Genomic DNA, 19762 nt, shown 5'->3' with positions numbered 1-19762 from the left:
TTAGAAGCCTGTATCTCAGGCATCTAAGCAGCTACAGACCCCCAAGACCCACTGTTGGAAAGGTAATCGCCTAACCTTTTAGTGTAACAACAGTGTAAGTCTTGGGGGTCTGATTTTTTTTAAAAAAAAAATTCAAAAAAAAAAAAATATTAGCAACCAGGTGAGAAATGGCTTAGCAGCCAAAGGGTTAAGTATGAGAAATAGACAAACAGAAACTATTTTTGTTTTAGCCGTGTCTTTATGAACCAGGCACAAAGGATTATTGTAATGTTACATTTAGCTATTTTAGTAACATAGACAGACACATGTATTTGTATCTTTTATGGGTATTCATATTTTCTTTTATTGGTACAAACACAAATTATATCTTGCAGCTAATATTGCTTATTTACATATATAGTTAAAGGGACATAAATGTGCAAAATGAAAATAATATGTTATTATTAGACTATTGCTAGCATATAACTATGGGGTTGATTACAATGTATCAGCTGAGGCCTTCTCGGCTCTTTCCCTCACCTGGGATTGTGTTTTTAGGATTCTCAAATAAAAGCCTTTTTTTTTTTTTTTTTTTTTACTATGGGGCCAAAAAGTTCTCAGTGATCACAAACGATTTTCAAACAAACTTTTCAACACAAGACCAGTTTTGGCCTTTTCAAATTTGAGAATTCAAGGCACTTGCTAAAACCTGAAATGGCACGTTGCACATCTTGGCCTCTACTCCATGAATAGACGGCGTTTATTACCTTGCACATGTGAAAAACACTGTAAAATGGTTACAGGGGACATTGTAGAGGTCTATTACATTGTAGAGGTCTATCAGTTTCCTTCCTCATCACTGCTAAACCATCTGAATGCCATTAGTATGTTGGCTGGGTGCAACTGCTCAATCGGTTTATTGACGCATTTAATCTTTGACAAATATTGTATGTAACAATACTGATTTTTATTGCTTGTAAATACACTGTCTGCAGCTTTGGCATGATCGTAAAACAAGATGGAGGCTACTGGCTTCTATTTATGATGATATCTTCATATACTGGATTTCAACAGTGAAAGTGTAAAGCGTGACCCTGCACCCTGGCAAAACATTCTATCTGCATAGGAGATTTCAAATGAGATTGCGCCTTTGTGACCGGTTTTTATTGGGTTCGCAACTTTATGCACGCCAAGGCCAAATAGAGCGTGTTTTACAGTACTTCCTCCTACATTATTGAACCCCTCAATGGGATTGCTCCTTTAGTCAACATGAGTTCAAGTCCTTTAAAATATACTTTGGATTTATGTGAAGAAATGCCTTAAAATAATTAGACTTACAGTAGCATTTATTTATTTGTGTATTATTAAATAAGCCTGAATAGATTTTTTTCCATAATGTGAAACTTCTGTAAACAAACATACTATTATTATATAACAAAAGAAAAAAAATGCATTTTAAAGATTTTTAGGCCCATTATATTCTTGGAAATCCCACAGATATTAAAACTATTTTCAATTATGGCCCCACAGGTACACAAACGCATGCAGCAATAATGAAAATACACTGATTCATTAAAAGGTGCAAGACAGAAGTAATTCACTGTCGACTGAACGTATCTCTAAATGGGTCTCTTGTGACTATATAGACTAGCAGAAGATAAGTGAGTGTTTCATCAAACTCCGTAAGGATTTTACAAGACCAATCTGTCCATAATCCTATTTATGTCAACAAATTTTATGGCTAAAATATTGTAATTAACAGTAACATTTTCTAGTCAAACATTCTTTATACTATTTTTTTCCTTTAAACAATATACAATTCCATAATGTAAAAATTGATAGTTCTTATAATGTTATTAAACAGTTAGACAACAAAAGAATGTAGTAGTGCAAAAAACATTCAAGACAAAACTCTTTCCTATATGATGTGTGGTCAATAAAAACTAAAGCACTGCATATAATTTTCCTTTTTTTTTGTTGTTGTTTGCTCTTTTTGTAGTTTAAAAGTCACTTAAACTGACAATCTTGTATAAAAATAAAATATTCTGTAAGAACATTTTATTTTTAAGCAAAATCCTTTTTTTTTTTTTTAATATTATCTAGACAAAGGGCTCCATTTATAAGCATAGGTGGTGAAGTTAAATCACCCCATACTTGTTCTTTCTGGATGACTGACAGGCCCTACTCTTGCACGATTGGTCGGGCAAGATCAGTGTGCAATGTTACACAAGGAATTCTCTGTACAATAATAAATTTGGGCAGGGGATGAGCAGTGTCCATGCCCATTCACCCTTTAGATGGGTGTACAGGTTCCCAAGCATGGAACATTGCCTGCATGTCAAATGATAGAAAAAACCTTTTAAAGTGTGTATCTAGGTAATCTCTACACTAAAGCAAAAAATGAATCTTACAAGCTACCTAATTAACCCCTTCACTACCGGGAATAATAGAAGTGTGGTGCACAGCTGCAATTAGCCGCATTTTAAAGGGACAGTTCACCCAAAAACTTTCTCCCCTTTAAATTATTCCCAATGATCCTTTTTACCTGTTACAGTGTATTAAATTGGTTGCAAGTGGCTCCTTTACTCCTATTTCAGCATTTGAAATAGCTGATTTAGCTTGTGGTTTCCCAACCTATACTGAAAGTTTTGATACTGGCGTATACGCTATTGACAAGCCTAAGTAAACACAGCCAGCAGAAGAGATTACACCCTCAGTGGGGGGCATGATAGTTAAGTAATAAATGATAATTTTCCATTGTTCTCTCTATGTATTGAGCTTTAGTTTTTCCAGACAAATATAAGATAAGGGAGCAAGTCTGTGTACATAAAAAGTGATAACGTAATGAGATCTGATATTACCTGAAGCTCAACCCATTGTAATAGGCTGTGGTTTCAAAGCACAAAACCAGCTACTTCAGATACACAAATAAACCCGAAAATGCAATTTCTCAAATATTTTATACTCTGCAGTTGGTATAACAAGTCATTTAAAATCCATTTATGGAAAAACAATTTTACAGTGTACTGTCCCTTTAATTACCAAAAAGCAATGAGAAAGCCATATGTCTCCCAGAGAAGCTTTCACAGACATTTGTGCCATGATTGTACAAAAGGTATGTAAATAAATTCAGTGATAAACCCAAAGTTTGTGAAAAAGATAAAAAAAAAATGATATGATTGCATTTGGCGGGGAAATGGTGGCATGAAATATACCAAAAATGGGCCTAGATCAATACCTTGGGTTGTCTACTTAAAAAACATAGTTTTAACAGGTAAATAAAAAAAAAACAAGGCTCTATTTCGGTTTAAATGGAGTGATAGCAAAAATGCTAAAAATTCTCCTATATTTTGGTCAAGTTGTTCTCTGAAAGTCCCGGTAGTGAAGTAGCTGCCTAACCCATTTGTAGGCAACAGTGTAATGATAAACTGCTTTAACACAAGTGGTTTACAGAAATGAACATGGATAAACAGCTATTAGAAGGATATATAAATGGTTATGCATATTACTAAACGGTTATGCACTTGTGAATTAAATCTAAGCAAGCCTCCGATAAAACAAACTGAGCTGCCAGATGGTGGAGGATTAACAAGTGTTGGTAAACAACAGGCTTAGTTCGAGTACTCCATCTCAAGCAGCATTAAAGGGGCAGTCTAGTCAAAATTAAACTTTCATGATTCAGATAGGGCATGTAATTTTAAACAACTTTCCAATTTACTTCTATTATCTAATTTGCTCAATTCTTTAGATATCCTTTGTTGAAGAAATAGCAATGCACATGTGTGAGCCAATCACACAAGGCCTCTATGTGAAGCAACCAATCAGCAGCTACTGAGCATATCTAGATATGCTTTTCAGCAAGTGATATCAAGAGAATGAAGCAAATGAGATAATAGAAGTAAATTAGAAAGTTGTTTAAAATGACATGCTCTTTCTAAACCAGGAAAGAAAAAATTTGGGTTTCATGTCCATTTAAAGTACTGAACATTGTATCTGTCCTTAAGAAAAGTGGTATGTTAAAGTGTCATCAGTGGTCAACAAAAGGATCTTCATAGATGTAGCTATACTAGTGTGGGAGATTCCTAAATGTTCCACTGTTTATTTATTTGCTTTTTTTAAGATGCAAGGTCAGAAAAAAAAACTGCATGTCTATCTAAAGTGTGTGTGTGGATGGGTGTTTGTGTGCGATTATGCATTCGAGAGTGTGTGTAATATATATATATATATATATAATATATATATATATGTGTGTGTGTGTGTGTGTGAGAAAGTGTATATATGTGTGTGTCTGTATATATATATATATATATATATATATAAATATACAAGCAGGGAACCAGCACACTTTCACTTTCAGCTGCCGGGGTGCACTTCCAAACACTCACATAACCAAAATACCAGAGAAGGCACTCGCCGTTTACAAATCCGTTTTAATGGTAAACGTTTTTTGGGGTCTCCCCCATCCTCAGACCACTGAGGGGGGGGGGGGGGGAGACCCCGAAAACGTTTACCATTAAAACGGATTTGTAAACGCGAGTGCCTTCTCTGGTATTTTGGTTATATATATATATATATATATATATATATATATGTGTGTGTGTGTGTGTGTGTGTGTGTGAAAGTGTATATATGTGTGTGTGTGTGTGTGTGTGTGTGGTGTGTGAGAAAGTGTATATATGTGTGTGTGTGTGTGTGTGTGTATATGTATATATATATATATATATATATATATATATATATATGTCTGTGTGTGTGCGCGCGTGTATATATGTGTGCGTGAGAGTGTGTATATATCTGTGTGTGGGCAAGTTTAAAGGAATAGTCAAGTAAAAATTAAACTTTCATGATTCAGATAGCAATTTTAAGCAACTTTCTAATTTACTCCTATTATCAACTTTTCTTCATTCTCTTGGTATATTTATTTGAAAAAGAAGGAATGTAAGCATAGGGGCCGGCCTATTTTTGGTTTAGCACCTGGGTCGCCCTTGCTGATTGGTGTCTAAATATAGCCACCAATCAGCAAGCGCTACCCAGGCCAGGTACTGAACCAAAAATGGGCTGGCTCCTAAGCTTACATTCAAATAAAGATACCAAGAGAAAATAGGAATAAATGATAAAGTTGCTTAAATCATGAAAGCTACATTTTGACTAGACTATTCCTTTAAGAGAGTGTGTGTGTGTGTGTCTCATCAGCAATGCTTTAAAGAAATTGTTCACACATATGAAATGATCTGACTTTTAGATCTAAATATGTTCCAGTACAGGCCCTTAAACTCACACAGAGAATCTCTCCTATACGCCCTTTCTTCTGCTCTGGCATACCATAGTTCGTGTTGCTATAAGAATAACATTATTGCTGTTTTAAGATCAAAGAACAGCAAGAAACTGCAGTTTCAAATACATAACAATGTCAGTTTGGAAGTGTAGAGGGACCAGTTTAAAAGCGCTGGAAGGCTTCTTTTGGCCCTCGGGCCTCATCTTGGCCAGCCCTGCTAAAGATCTTTTAAAACTGAAAAGACTGCAACAAAGGAGAACTCATTTTATCATGTGAAAAGGAGTATAGATGCAATTGTATCTGAAATATGCTTTTTAATAACTAAATATGGCATACAACTTACATAGGCAGCTCTTCTTAAATATACAGAAGAAGAAAGCATAGCTGAAAACTTCCATTAATACTCTAGTCAGTGACATGTACAGATATCCTGCATAACTGCATCCATTCTCTCTCTATAGGCACAATGGTCTAAAGCCCTACACCCTGGCAGGATTATCTAAGTCTCATCAGGACAGAATTTGAGAAAGGCAAATTAGTAAAAAAAAAAAAAAAAGCTGTCTGTCTATCTCCTTATGGAGAGTTCTGGGTGTGAAGTATAGACACTTACACTGCAATATAAATGCACGAAAAGCCCCCCCCCCCCCCCCAAAAAAAAAAAAAGAAGTTTGCTTGATCTCTCTCCATGCTGGGGAGTTTTTGATCATCATAACCTGTAAGAGAGCAGACTAGAGACCTCATGATAAATAATGTTTCCCTTTTAAAAGAGCATCAAATACAAAAAGATACAAAAAAAATGTGTTATAGCATTTTATTACACCGTTGTTTGCATATAACTGTGTTTAAAGGGACATTAAACCCAAATTTTGTCTTTCATGATTTAGAAAGAATATGTAATTTTAAACAACTTTCCAATTTACTTCTGTTATCTAATTTGCTTCATGCTCTTGATATCCTTTGATGAAAAGCATATCTAGATAGACTCAGAAGCTGCTGATTGGTGGCTGCACATAGCTGCCTCGTGTGATTGGCTCACCCATGTGCATTGCTATTTCTTAAACAAAGGATATCTAAAGAATGAAGCAAATTAGATAATAGAAGTAAATTGGAATGGTGTTTAATATTGTATTCTCTACCTGAATCATGAAAGAAAAAAATGTGGGTTTAATGTCCCTTTAACCCCTCAAAGATCTATGGACCCATGTTACAAAAGGCCATACTGCCTTATGTAGAATTAACAATTCGCATTAAAGCTGTCCAGTTTAAAAAAAAATAAAAAGGAAATAGAAAAGTGCAAAAAAATTTATAAAAATGCTATCATATGTTTGGGCATTTTATTATTGCACTATTGCATACAAACTGTTTGCAGGTCCGTTTCTAGAGACTTTGTCTCCTAAGGCGAAATTCCAAAATGAGCCCCCTCCCCCCACACACATTCTAAAGTGCAACCTAGAATGTCTCACTGCAATTTTATTTTAATTTCAATCTCTAAAGTCACACTCAAACATACACCCATACTGTCTCACACAAAAACTCATATAAAGACACACACACACAAACTCATACACCCACACACACACACACAAACACTAGCGTAGGTAGTTGTATCCCACAGTCTTCTGCACAGTGCACTAAGAATGAATTATAAAAACACTGATCTCACAAATATTGTTATGGGTAGCCAAAAGGATTCCTGGTCTGAAGCCAGAGAGCATAAATCATGGGGAACTCTGAAGTGCTGACTTTACCAAGCTTCATTTCTATGTAAGACTCACAGGCCCATTTATCAAGCTCCGTATGGAGCTTGAAGGGCCGTGTTTCTGGCGAGTCTTCAGACTCGCCAGAAACAAAACTTATGAAGCAGCGGTCTAAAGACCGCTGCTCCATAACCCTGTCCGCCTGCTTTGAGCAGGCGGACAGGAATCGACGGAAATCAACCCGATCGAATACGATCGGGTTGATTGACACCTCCCTGCTGGCGGCCGATGGCCGCGAGTCAGCAGGGGGCGGCGTTGCACCAGCAGCTCTTGTGAGCTGCTGGTGCAATGTTAAATGCGGAGAGCGTATTGCTCTCCGCATTTAGCGAGGTCTTGCGGGACCTGATCCGCAGTGTCGGATCAGGTCCGCAAGACCTTTGATAAATTGGGGCCATACTGTGGAGTTTCTATGCTTGGTTTCCTACACTGTAATTGCTTCTGCTCAAATACTCCATTGCATGGGCTAATCCTCCCAGCCCTTAGGGTAAATTGTCCAAAAATATTTAATACTTATACTTACCATAAGTAAGTGGGGGGTGTGATCAGGGGCGTGGTCAGTGGGCGTGCTCAAGTGGGCATGGCGATTGCTGACCGTCCGGAACTAATTTTCCAAAAAACCCACAATACCTAATTTAATCTCTTTAAAAATAGGCTCTGGTTGGAACAGAAGGTATAACTAAGTGGTCACTAAGTAGTTAGGGTTGGAAAACTCAGAAGTTAAAGCAGAAACTACTTATAGATGGTGAGGATATGGCTATGCAAATTAGTATTTCTACATATATAGAGGAATTATATTATATTGAACAATATACATGTTGGCATCTGTGTTCGCAGTGTTAATTATCATTAGTATGACCAATGCAACAGCATGGTGCACATAAGGAGACACATACAGACCCTGCAATTGTACAGGTATGGTGGTAGGTACTGTGATATGGAAGCATTAAACTGCTGGTCTGTGTGTATGACCAGATTTTAGTAATAAAACTGAATGAACAGTCAGTAGTTGAAGAGCAGGGGCAGAATGCTCATTGATGGGAGTCTACTGCTTGACCCGTCTGGGGCATAACTAAAGAAACCCTAAGCCCCATAGCAAAATGTAAAAAACTGAGCTCCTCCTTTACACGCTCCCCTTTTATTTTTCACCCATATTAAAGAGAAGTCATTTGATCTGTTGCACTTGCATTCTTCATTTGGGGGGACAACAAAGGCTAATTTCTAAATCTCTATTAAACCTCTCTGCGTCTGCTGTATAATAGAGAGAGAAGAAACAGAAAAAGATGTCTAATTCTGCTCCATAGAGCTTTGGTAGGGAAAACAACTACATTCCTTGCATCCTAATCAATAAGTCTAAAGTAACTAGAAGTCATTAGTGCTTAATGGTTGTGGTTGAGAGGTCAGCGCTAGTTTAGTGATGGGAGGTTAGAGTAGAAGCAGTCGGTAGTGAATTATAACTATTCACATAGTATTCATGGTAAGCACTGACCGAAACAGTGAAAAGATTAGGATTTCACAATTTATTGATGGGAGTTGGAGACTGTACCAGTAAAATAAAAAAAAGTCTAGTTTTAGGAAATTAAGTGAAGTAATTGTTGTGCCCATAAATAAATACCAGTACTGGATAATACTAAACCAAGATCCCAGTTGGTTGCATTTATTATTTACCTCCTAGTTTCAACAGGTCAGTCCTTATGAGACTATGACCCAAATGAGTGATACTCACTGCTTGTGGCACAGTGATGACTGCTGCTTCTGCCGATTATGCTCACCCTGAGGGGAGGCATGGTAGTGTGTACAGGAGGTAGCTTGGATATTCCTGGTCTTATTCGCTCCTGTTCTGCCCTGTGTGCGTTGGTGCCACGGTTATGATTAACTCTTTCCTGGTCCTGCTTTGCTTTCGTTACTGACTCTCTTCGTGTCCTGGTTCAGTCTTTTCTTCCACGATTACCACCAGTTCCTTATAGTCCCGGTTCTGCCCTGTATTGTCACTGCTACTGTCAGAATTCTTTTTATATTCCTCTCACCGCAGAGCGTTTCTGGATTGGATGAATAAAGCTATTTGGGCATGTCACTGAGTGTGGCTTCCAATCGTAGTGTTGTGTGGTACTTGCAATTAATTTTGAGTTTTGAGGGGGCATTCGGGGACCTAAACAGTATAGCATTTTGTGATGATACCGCCCATGTCAACTATGCTAGCCAATTGCAATCAGAATGTAAAAAAACAAACAAACAATCGGGTGGGACACTGGGACAGCGACTCAAAACAGGGACAATCCCAGTCAAACTGGGACTTCTGGTAAGCCTGATATACTACTACTACTGTACGAATAATATGGGCATAAATAACCAGTTACACAGCACAACTTATACGTTTCGTTTCCTGCTTATGTATCACAGTTGTAAATAAGTTATACATAGTGAATAAAGTCTAATCATATCAGCCAGTGAAGAATGAACAAAGCATTGATGTATTCACTCTATTTATATCCTCTTGTTTTAAAATGTTTCTTGTCTCTGCCCTTATTATTAACTTAATACCACTGAAATCTGGTCTTATATCAGAGACTGTGAACTTTCATTCAGTTTCCTTCCCCCAATCAGCAGTTGATATAGGCTTGCCCTGGCTAAAGAAACATAGTTCATCAACAAATTAGTGTCTGCAGCAGATTACATTTGAGTGTAGTTCAGGGCTGTTTTTAGAGATTTTGACTCTAGGTAGTTGTGTCCCATAGTCTTCTGCACAGTGCACTAAGTTAAGTATTACAGTAATGTAACATTATTTTGTTAACTTAAACCATTACCGGACTGAGTGTGTGGTGTTGTGTCGAGACTGGCGACCGTCAAAACTGGTGATCGGCAATTTTCGTAACTATGCCCACTAATGTAAACACTTCCTTTTATATAGTAAATAATAAACTTCTAAATACACTGCCTCTCGGTATTAACAGCTAACCGCTAAATAATGTAAACACTGCACTTTATATAGTAAATAATAAACTTCTAAATACACTGCCTCTCAAAGCTGTTAGCTGTTTATACCGAGAGGCAGTGTATTTTAAAGGGATACTAAACCCAAATTTTTTCTTTCATGATTCAGGTACAGCATGCAATTTGGGCAACTTTCTAATTCACTCCTATTATCAATTTTTCCTCGTTCACATGCTATCTTGATTTTAAAAAGCTAGACTGTAAGCTTAAGAGCCATCCCATTTTTGGTTCAGCACCTGGGTAGCGCTTGCTGATTGGTTTGCTACATTTAGCCACCAATCAGCAAGTGCTAACCAGGTGCTGAAGCACAAATGGGCCGGCTCCTAACCTTACATTACTGCTATTTCCAATAAAGACAACAAGACAACAAATAAAATTTGTTATTAGGAGCAAATGAGAAAGTTGCTTAAAATTACATGCTCTATCTGAATCATGAAAGAAAAATTTGGGTTTAGTGTCCCTTTAACTATGTAGGTTCTATACATACCTGTTTTCAAGCAAAAATGTTTAACTTGTTTTTTATCTGCATGTTTATTTATTTGTTTATTTATTCTGCTTTTCATTTCCAGGGCCAGACTGAGAAATCAAACCAGCCCTGAAAATTTTTGAAGACCAGTCCCCCTTATCTTGCCTGCCATGTTTTCTGTTCTAAGAGGCCACTGATCTGCCCCTCCATGCCCCCACACCCATGGCAGGTGTAGAGCAGCCTTCTAAGGGGCCACTGATATGTCCCCCCAGGCCCCCACGCCTGTGGCAGGAGCAGAGTGTCCCTTCTAAGTGGCCACTGACAATCTGCCTCACACTCAAGAGCAGTCCAGAGGTAAACCTTTTGAAAAGTCTGGAAAGTCCATAGTCCTGGTCTCCTTTGCTGTGGCCAATAAGAGACAGATGATGTATATCAGCTTGTGTTCTGAGCTAACCAATCATTGTGTACGATGTAGCATGCTCAGGTTAAAGGGACATGAAACCCTTTCTTTCATTAATCAGTTAGCACATGCAATTTTAAAACAACCTACTTAACAGAGGGCTCTGGTGCAAAAAAATTTTGGCCAGCCCCCAAAGGTAATTCAGAAGTAATCAAAATTAAGTATATACATGCCTCTCTTTATAATGAATTTGAGGATACATAGATAGATCTGCAACCTGAACTAACAAAATGCTCTTCCTATGCCTTAGGATTGTACACATTCAGCACACATTTATGTATAGACTGGCTGCTATTTTCTTTGTTCTCTTGGAATTTTTTGGTATCTTGGTATCTACCTAGGTATCACATCATCAAAGAATAAAATTGAACTAAGTAAATTTGATAATGGAAGTAAATTAGAAACTTTTTAATCCCAAAAGAAAGTTTTTTGGGTTTTAAATCCCTTTATTTTTTATCATATTATAATATTTCTTGAGGGAATGGAACAAGCATATATTTCAAAGGCATTGCACAGAAAAAAAATAATCATAAAAAATATAAATATATACAGCAATGTTGTTTTATTTCCCTTAAAAAGACATCAAAGTAAAAATTAACCTTTGATTCAGATAGAAGTGATTTTAAAGGTGTCTTAATATTATTAAAAAATATGTTTTTCTCTTGATATCCTTTGTTGAAAAGCATATGTATGTATCCTCAGCACCAATGCACTACTGGGAGCTAGCTGGTAATTGTGGCAACACACATTTGTCTCTTGTGATTGGATCGCCAGAAGTGTTCAGCTAGTTACCAGTAGTGTATTGCTGCTTTGGAGCTGACTTTAAATATGTGTTTAAACTCTTTTCAGGGGTTAAACACATATACGCAAACAATAGTGCAATATCAGAATATTACTTTTGCAGTTGTATATCCCTTTAAATAAACATTTTTCAAGGAGGTTAAATGTAGAGTTTAGTGTCCCTTTAATAATCAGCATGAAAGCAAGTTCCTTTTATTTAAGGACGTACGTCCTCCCTCTCCAGATTAGGTTCTTTTAGCACCTTAAAAAAGGAAATATCATTTCTATGCCAAGTCACTTCATACAGGATATATACATCATTACAATGTTTTGGATATAGCTCAAACAGCACCGTTTTATATTAACCAACTGGAATGTTAAAAAAAAAACTATTTTGCATGCTTGAGAGACAGCCTAACTGAATTTAACCTTTTGACGTTTACCTTGACAGAACAAAAAACAACATACATTAGACAGAAACTGAACACATCCAATATAAGTTGAGTTCTCTTCCAATCAATAAAAAAAACTCAAGAAAGCAAACGAAAACTCCAAGGTACTATTACATTCTGGAAAGGATAATGTATGTTGATAAGTACATAAGTAGTTTTTCAATCCCAAGAGAGAATGAACGAGCTATCCAGTTTCCTGTAATAATTTCCCTTACTGTCAAGCAAGGTCACATGATCTTATGAAGAATGCTGCTTGCACAAAACTAGTCAGTATATTCTTGTGAAAGAAACTTATAACAGGGTGTGCTTTAAACAATATTTGAAACTGGAATTTCATCATGATAACAATATGAATCACTGGTCAGACTAAACATAACATTAATGTCTTTGAATTAATGTGAAAACCAAACGCGACTCACGACTATAAAAGAAAAAAAAAAAAAAAAGGTTAAAAAGGCACAAACACCAAAATGTTTATTTTGTGATTCAGATAGAACATGCAATTTTAAACAACTTTCTAATTTACTTCTACTATCAATTTTTATTTGTTCTCTTGGTATCTTTGGTTGAAAAGCAGGGATGTAAAGTTTAGGAGCCGCCCATTCCTGCAGCACTATATGGAAGCAGCTTTGCAACAATGATATCCATTTGCCAGAGCACTAGAGGGCAGCACTATTTCCAGCCATTTAGTGCTCCAGATGCCTACCTAGGTATTTCTTCAACACAGAACATCATGGAAATTAAGCAAATTTGATAATAGAAGTTGGAAATTGGAAAGAGCAGCAATACAGTGGTGGCTACATACATATGTCTCTTGTCATTGGATATTCACATGATTTCAGCTAAATCCCAGTAGTGTATTGCTGCTCTAGAGCTCAATTTTAGTACATATTTTTGTAGTTATTTGCAATCAGTGCAATAATAAAATGCTTAAACATGTTTATGTCCCCTTAAAGGGACATAAAAACTATTTTTCCTTTCATGATTCAGATAGCGCTTACAACTTTAAAAAACGTACCATATTACCTCTATTATCAAAATTGTTTCAAAAATGTGGTATCATTTTTTGAAGGCGCAGCAATACCATACTGAGAACTACCAGAACACATTGGGTGAGCCAATGACGAGAGGCATATATGTGCAGCCACCAATCAGCAGCTAGTTCACAGCAGTGCATTGCTTTTCAACAAAGTATATCAAGAGAATGAAGCACATTTGATAATATAAGTAAATTGAAAATTTGTTTAAAATTGCATGCTCTATCTAAATCATGACATTCAAGTCAAAATTAAACTTTCACGATTCAGATAGAGCATGCAATTTTACAACTTTTCAATTAACTGTGATTAACAAAATGTGCACAGTCTTAATATTTACACATTTTGAGTTACCAGCTCCTTCTGACCATGTGCAAGAATTCACAGACTATAAGTTTGTGATTGGCTAATGGCTGTCACATGACATGGGAGGAGTGGAAACAGACATAACTGATATTTGTCAGAAAAAAAAAAATACTACTTTGAAGTTCAGACTAAGGACCCCATGTATTAAAAGGCGTGCGGACAGCTTCTCAACTTGGCTCGTATGTGCGAACCTGTCCCGCTAATGCTTCTTCGTACATGGAGCCCTAAGTACTATTACATTGTCTTTTTATCATGCATTTGTTGATTATGCTAATCTACTGTATTTACTGGTCCTTTAAAGGTACACTGAACCCAATTTTTTTCTTTCGTGATTCAGATAGAGCATGCAATTTTAAGCAACTTTCTAAATTGCTCCTATTATCAAATTCTTTTCATTCTCTTGGTATCTTTATTTGAAATGCAAGAATGTAAGTTTAGATGCTGGCCCATTTTTGGTGAACACACTGTGTCGTTCTTGCTGATTGGTGGGTAAATTCACCTACCAATAAAAAAGTGCTTTCCATTGTTCTGAATAAAAAAAAAATAGCTTAGATTGCCTTCTTTTTCAAATAAAGAAAGCAAGAGAACGAAGAAAAATTGATAATAGGAGTAAATTAGAAAGTTGTTTAAAATTGCATGCTCTATCTGAATCACGAAAGAAAAATTTTGGGTTCAGTGTCCCTTTAATGTCTTTTTTACAGGAACTTGAGTTTTTCTTACATTTGGATTAAAGGGACACTCAACCCAATTGTTTTCTTTCATGATTCAGAAAGATCATACAATTGTAAGCAACTTTCTAATTTACTCCTATTTACTATTACGAAAGCTTAAGAGCCGGACCATTTTAGGCTCAGCACCTGGGTAGCGCTGATTGGTGGCTAAATGTAGCCACCAATCAGCAAGCTCTATCCAGGGTACTGAACAAAAAATGGGCTGGCTCCTACTCTTTTATTACTGCTTTTTCAAATAAAGATACACAGACAAATTGATAATAGGAGTATATTAGAAAGTTTGTTAAAATTCTATGCTCTGTCCGAATCATGAAAGAAAATATTTGGCTTTAGTATCCCTTTAAGTAAATAAAAAAATAAACCAGCTAATTGATTTAATATTATTAATAACTGCCTAAAGTATTGAAATGTAGTTTGTATTCTCAGTTTTGTATAATGTTATAGTTAACATTTTAAAACAACTAAATATGTATTGCATTAACAGTAGGATTGCATTTTTCATTGTGTACAAGTTTTATCATTTTGAAGTAAGGTTTTTGCATTTATTTTAATTTTGATTAAAACCAGGAGATGATTATCTTTATTAACTTGTAAAGTGAGCACATAGAAAAGTTTTTAAAAACTTTGTTAAAAATATATATATATATGAAAAGCTAAGGTATGATATGCAAAAAGGCCAAAATATGGTTTTATGTTATCATGTGAACACCTGAGCTAAAAGTATTATATGTTAGGCTGGAATACTGCTGGTGTGAACATAAAGGGATAATGATGTTTTTATATATACATGAGGATTTAATCACTACACTGCAAAAGATCAGTATACACAACGGTTTAAAAAAGCTTTTAAAATTGTAGTAAAATTTGCATTGTTTTGGAGTCCAGGGACACACACACCTTTAAAAACCTCCTTGAGGGTTGTTTATCTTATCTCTTTTGTTGCGGCCAATTAGGAACTATATATATATATAAATATATATATATATATATATATATATATATCCACACACATACATATATACATATATCTACATATCAAGCGATCACTGTGCAGGGTGTTGGAGACTCTCTGGGGCAGTGGAAAAATGTCACATTTCAGCAATTTTCAGATTTCAATAATAGGAAAAGCAGGCTAAATAAATAAATAACATGAAAGTGCACTGATTTTTTTCCCCCCACTAAGCATAATTGCACCATTTTAAAGTGAATGTAAATTTTGTAAAAAGTTTATCTGAGAGACTGAAACAAGCAGCGTTGAATTAGAAAAGCTCCTTCATTGGTTTAGAATAGGCCCTTAAACTAGTGCCTTTAACAAACCAGCATTATCCGTCACACCTGATATATGGATAAGCTATCAACATGTCCAGGGATTTTTTGCACTTTTAAAACCAGATATTGATTTATGCTCTGTATCTTGTGGATTCAAAATGAGCTAAAGTACATTTAGCTAAAGGTATGTACCTGCTTACTCAGTCCTGGCTCTATAATTGGACCAGGTGGGACAAGGGGACCAGGCTTCATGTGACAGGGGTAGCTAGCACAAAGGGAGATCATATTCTGGTTAACAGTGTTTTTAAGAGACATTACTGTTATATGGGGTCGATCAGATTTAAACTTGGAGACAATGGACTATGGGTGAGTTTAGATTGTAGTAAGACAGAGAGCTGGGTGAGGACGTCATTTAATTTTTTTGACTCAAGTAGCAAATTCTCTTGAGACAACCCTATATAGCAGTGATTTTTAACCTTTTTTTTGCCGTGGCACACTTTTTTACATTAAAAAATCCTGTGGCACACCACCATCCCAAAATTTTAAAAAAATCACACATTGTAGCCTAATACAGCATATATATATACACATGCACACAAACACACACATACTGTATGTGTTGTGCTGTTATGCCATGCCTCCTGCAAACTACCCCTGCACTGGGAGTAAAAAACAAGCAAAGTTTAAAAAATATGTCACACTGTTGTCAGTCTGCCGTGGCACACCTGAGGATCTCTCACGGCACACTAGTGTGCCACGGCACACTGGTTGAAAAACACTGCTATATAGAATGTTATCTGGGATAACAAAACTGCAAACTGATGGCTTTCAAATAATCTGACACTAAAAAATAATCACTATACAAGTTATGCAGTACAACAACATTTTTATATATTGTTTGACTTTACTCCCTAAGAATTTATAGTGATGTCAATGTATTTTCTTTAACATTATGGGTAGACTTAATGGGCCTTTTTGGTTCCTATTTACCATTAATTTCTATGTTTCAGTTTCTATAATTTTTATTTTACAATAATTGTATAAGTGAAAAAATAAAGAAACACCTTTATTTAAATGGCCATGGAAAGCAATATTTCTGCTTTCTTATGATGGAGACCTGGCCCTCGGCACAAAGGAGAACTCAGGGTGTTGTCCCTGTCAGCCAATAAGCACTAATGCAGCAATATGTGATGTGAACAAACATACATTTTCTTAATGTTTTAATAAAAAATTCTTGTAAAAGAGGTTTTTACTGTGTTAAATACCTAACCATTTAAATGCATGATAAAATATGATCTTTGATGTATCTTAATATATATATATATATATATATATATATATATATATATATATATATATGACATTTCAATATTTTAAACTATGATTTAATGCATTGTTTAATTTTACCTTATTCACAGTGATCTTAGTCACCTGAGAAGATAAAGTCTCCACACAGGAAGTCTCCAGTGGACAATATTTAAAGTTGATTTAAGCTAGAATTTGATATACTAAGTGCACATTACTATCCAGAATTCTCAGCAGCAGCTGAAACATTATCATCTTAATGCGTCTTTTGTGCTATGTGCTGCTTGTCTTTCTAGAGACAAATAGGTATTCTCAAAAGTGCCTTTACCCAAACATCTGCAGAAAACATATCCAAGCCAAATGATTGCATGCATCAATGGATTTGACTCTTTATAAATTTGTGATACTTATGACTCATTTGTAAATGGGTGTAACACACTAATCTGGAACTAAATTAACTGGATTCAATTTTGAAAGTTTTAACATTATGTCTAAGGGCAATACCACTGAAGACAAACTGTATGTGCAGTAGCTGAATTTCAAAATACTATGATCAATATATCAACCAGTTCATAGATCTTCCCCCACTAAAGATGATTTCCAGAGTGCAGGAACACATCCTTCTACCGACACAAAACCTCTGCAGTCTTATCTCCCAGCCACACAATACTTCTATAGTCACTGAATTCCTTTGTGTAGTGCTATAATACACGCGCTGCACTCTCTAATCAAATGAATACTGCAGTACTAAGTCCCAACACACTAGTTAGGAATTACAAGTATAAAGATTTTTTTTTCTGGGACAAAGTTTCACATGTAACATTGTTTTATTCAGAACAAGCCATAATCACTATTAACCAGTTCTACAAACAAATGTAGAATGTTCAGATTATTCCATCAAGTGTAGGATTTGAAACCACTTACATGTATGGTATAAGCTAGTATGTTGAAACCTATTTTGATCATTTTTTTATTTCAAGTGTAATAATTTTCAAAGAAAATGAAAAGACATCAAATTAAAGCATGTACAGGTCCCCAAAAAAAAACTCACAGCTCTTTTCTACACTTATACACATGCGTATGGACAACCAATCTGTACTCACTAAACAAAAATCATTGGAAGACAGTTTCAAAGTCTACAAGGTGCTTATACACAAACAATAAAGACAAGCATGAACATTATCCAAGTCACATTTTAACTATAGCAATAGCAGATTTCTGAGTTATGAGTTCAATTCTGTAATAATTCCAAAAACCACTAACTAAAACAATACAACAGAAACTATGGTGTCTTAGTCATCACTGCTAAGGAAGTGTGCTCATATAATACTACAAAATGGTATACCTTTTAAAAAAAAATCAACTTTAATTGCTTAAATTCTACAATAATTTAATGTCAATAGATATGTTTATATAGATGTTGTAGTGACTTTGTGCTTGACTTTAACCTATATTTATTTAAACAACAGTTTCATTTTATAGCATCCTTCACTGAGTTACTTTTCAGTTTTAAGCCCCCACACACTGCAGCTCTTTAAACAAGCAGAACAAAGCAATTTGTTCTGTCTAATTCACTGATTGCCAGAGCGTGGCTCAGTCCATCAAAAGGAAAAAAATAAATAAAAGAAAACACTTTCACAGTATACATAATAAATGCCCATGTTTCAATGACTGCGGTTTTTTTCTGGGATCTCTATACTGTGTTTGCATCACATGCTGCAGTAGAGGCACAAACACATTCACTACACATGAATAGTACAGACAGCACTTGCAGTGACAGCTGGAGATCAGGTTACTGACTCTGCAGATCAGGGCAGCAGCCAACATCCACCTGCAGCTCAGCCTTATCATATCAGACAGGTGCCCCCACATCATCCCAAGTAAGGTGACCCATCCTACAGACACCTGACACCTATTCAGACATCCTAAATAAAGGGCCCCTGATGCTCCAAATACACCTGGACGCCACAATGTTGCTCTAGCAACTCATCATCTGATCTGGCAAATGCTTTTCTACAAGTGCGGGGGAGAAGCAGGAAAAAATATCTGCATTAGCAGCAGTTACCTTTGCTGTTTTCTGCAGGCTCAGTCTTCTGCTCTCTCTCTGCTTCCTCCTGAATTGCTTCGCTGAGTGCTGCGTTCCTTTCCTTTTTCACACAGTAGATCTAGTTGGTCCTAGTAATATAAATCCTCATGTCAGGGTTCTCCATGCCAAGTCCTCCCAGCCTGGTAAAGCAGAATAGTTGTAAAGTGGACGGATTGGTGGCTTCTCCTGGCAGCTGATTGTCAAGGGAAAGGGAACTGGAGGAGGAGTTGAGGGGAAGGGCTGAGGGAGAGAAGTATGCGTGTGTGTATATACAGTGCAGTCTGCCACCTCACTAGCTACAGTAAGCAGCTCAAGATCAACCTCTTGCTACTGTGTCTCATCTCCTCCTCCCCTCACTATTACGTCTGTTTTATTGCCCAGCCTTCTCTCACAGCTTTATTGATCTAAACAGCTTCAGAGCTGTCAGTTAAAGAGTATACTAGAGCAGTGTATAATGTAATCTGCAAACATTTGTGACAATTACTGTATAGATAGTTTATTTTAGCTATAGTTGTTTGTGACAATCATGAAATAAGGTACCGACATTTTTCCTATAGATTTGTACCTAGAGTAAGAAATATCAACAATTTTAGCTAAATGACTACTGAATTAAATACTTGTCACCGATTGCAATTTCTCAGCATAGGGAATTAATATCAGTTTAATATTTTTTATTGTGAGAAATACCCTTTTGTTTACTTCAGGTTTAAAATATTAAAATAATTACATGAGATTTTTTTTTTTTTTTACAAGTTTGATAAAGTCACCAAACTGACCAGTTCACATATGAAAATGCAGTTTTGTAGTGATG

At 36.0% G+C, this 19762-nt stretch overlaps 1 protein-coding gene across 2 annotated transcripts in view; it reads right to left on the bottom strand.

Annotated features, from left to right (window-relative positions):
* CCSER1 (coiled-coil serine rich protein 1) overlaps positions 1-19227 on the bottom strand; it is a 1500652-nt gene extending 1481425 nt beyond the window's left edge. For both annotated transcript variants that reach the window (XM_053703431.1, XM_053703432.1), the window contains exon 1: positions 18931-19227. The gene's annotated coding sequence lies outside the window, so the exon portion shown is untranslated. The remainder of the gene's footprint in view (positions 1-18930) is intronic.
* Between the last annotated feature and the right edge of the window lie 535 nt (positions 19228-19762).

Source organism: Bombina bombina, chromosome 2 (genome assembly GCF_027579735.1).
Source record: "Bombina bombina isolate aBomBom1 chromosome 2, aBomBom1.pri, whole genome shotgun sequence".
Taxonomy (NCBI): domain Eukaryota; kingdom Metazoa; phylum Chordata; class Amphibia; order Anura; family Bombinatoridae; genus Bombina; species Bombina bombina.
Note: the sequence above shows the minus strand (reverse complement) of the source record. Positions and strands in the feature narration are given on the sequence as shown.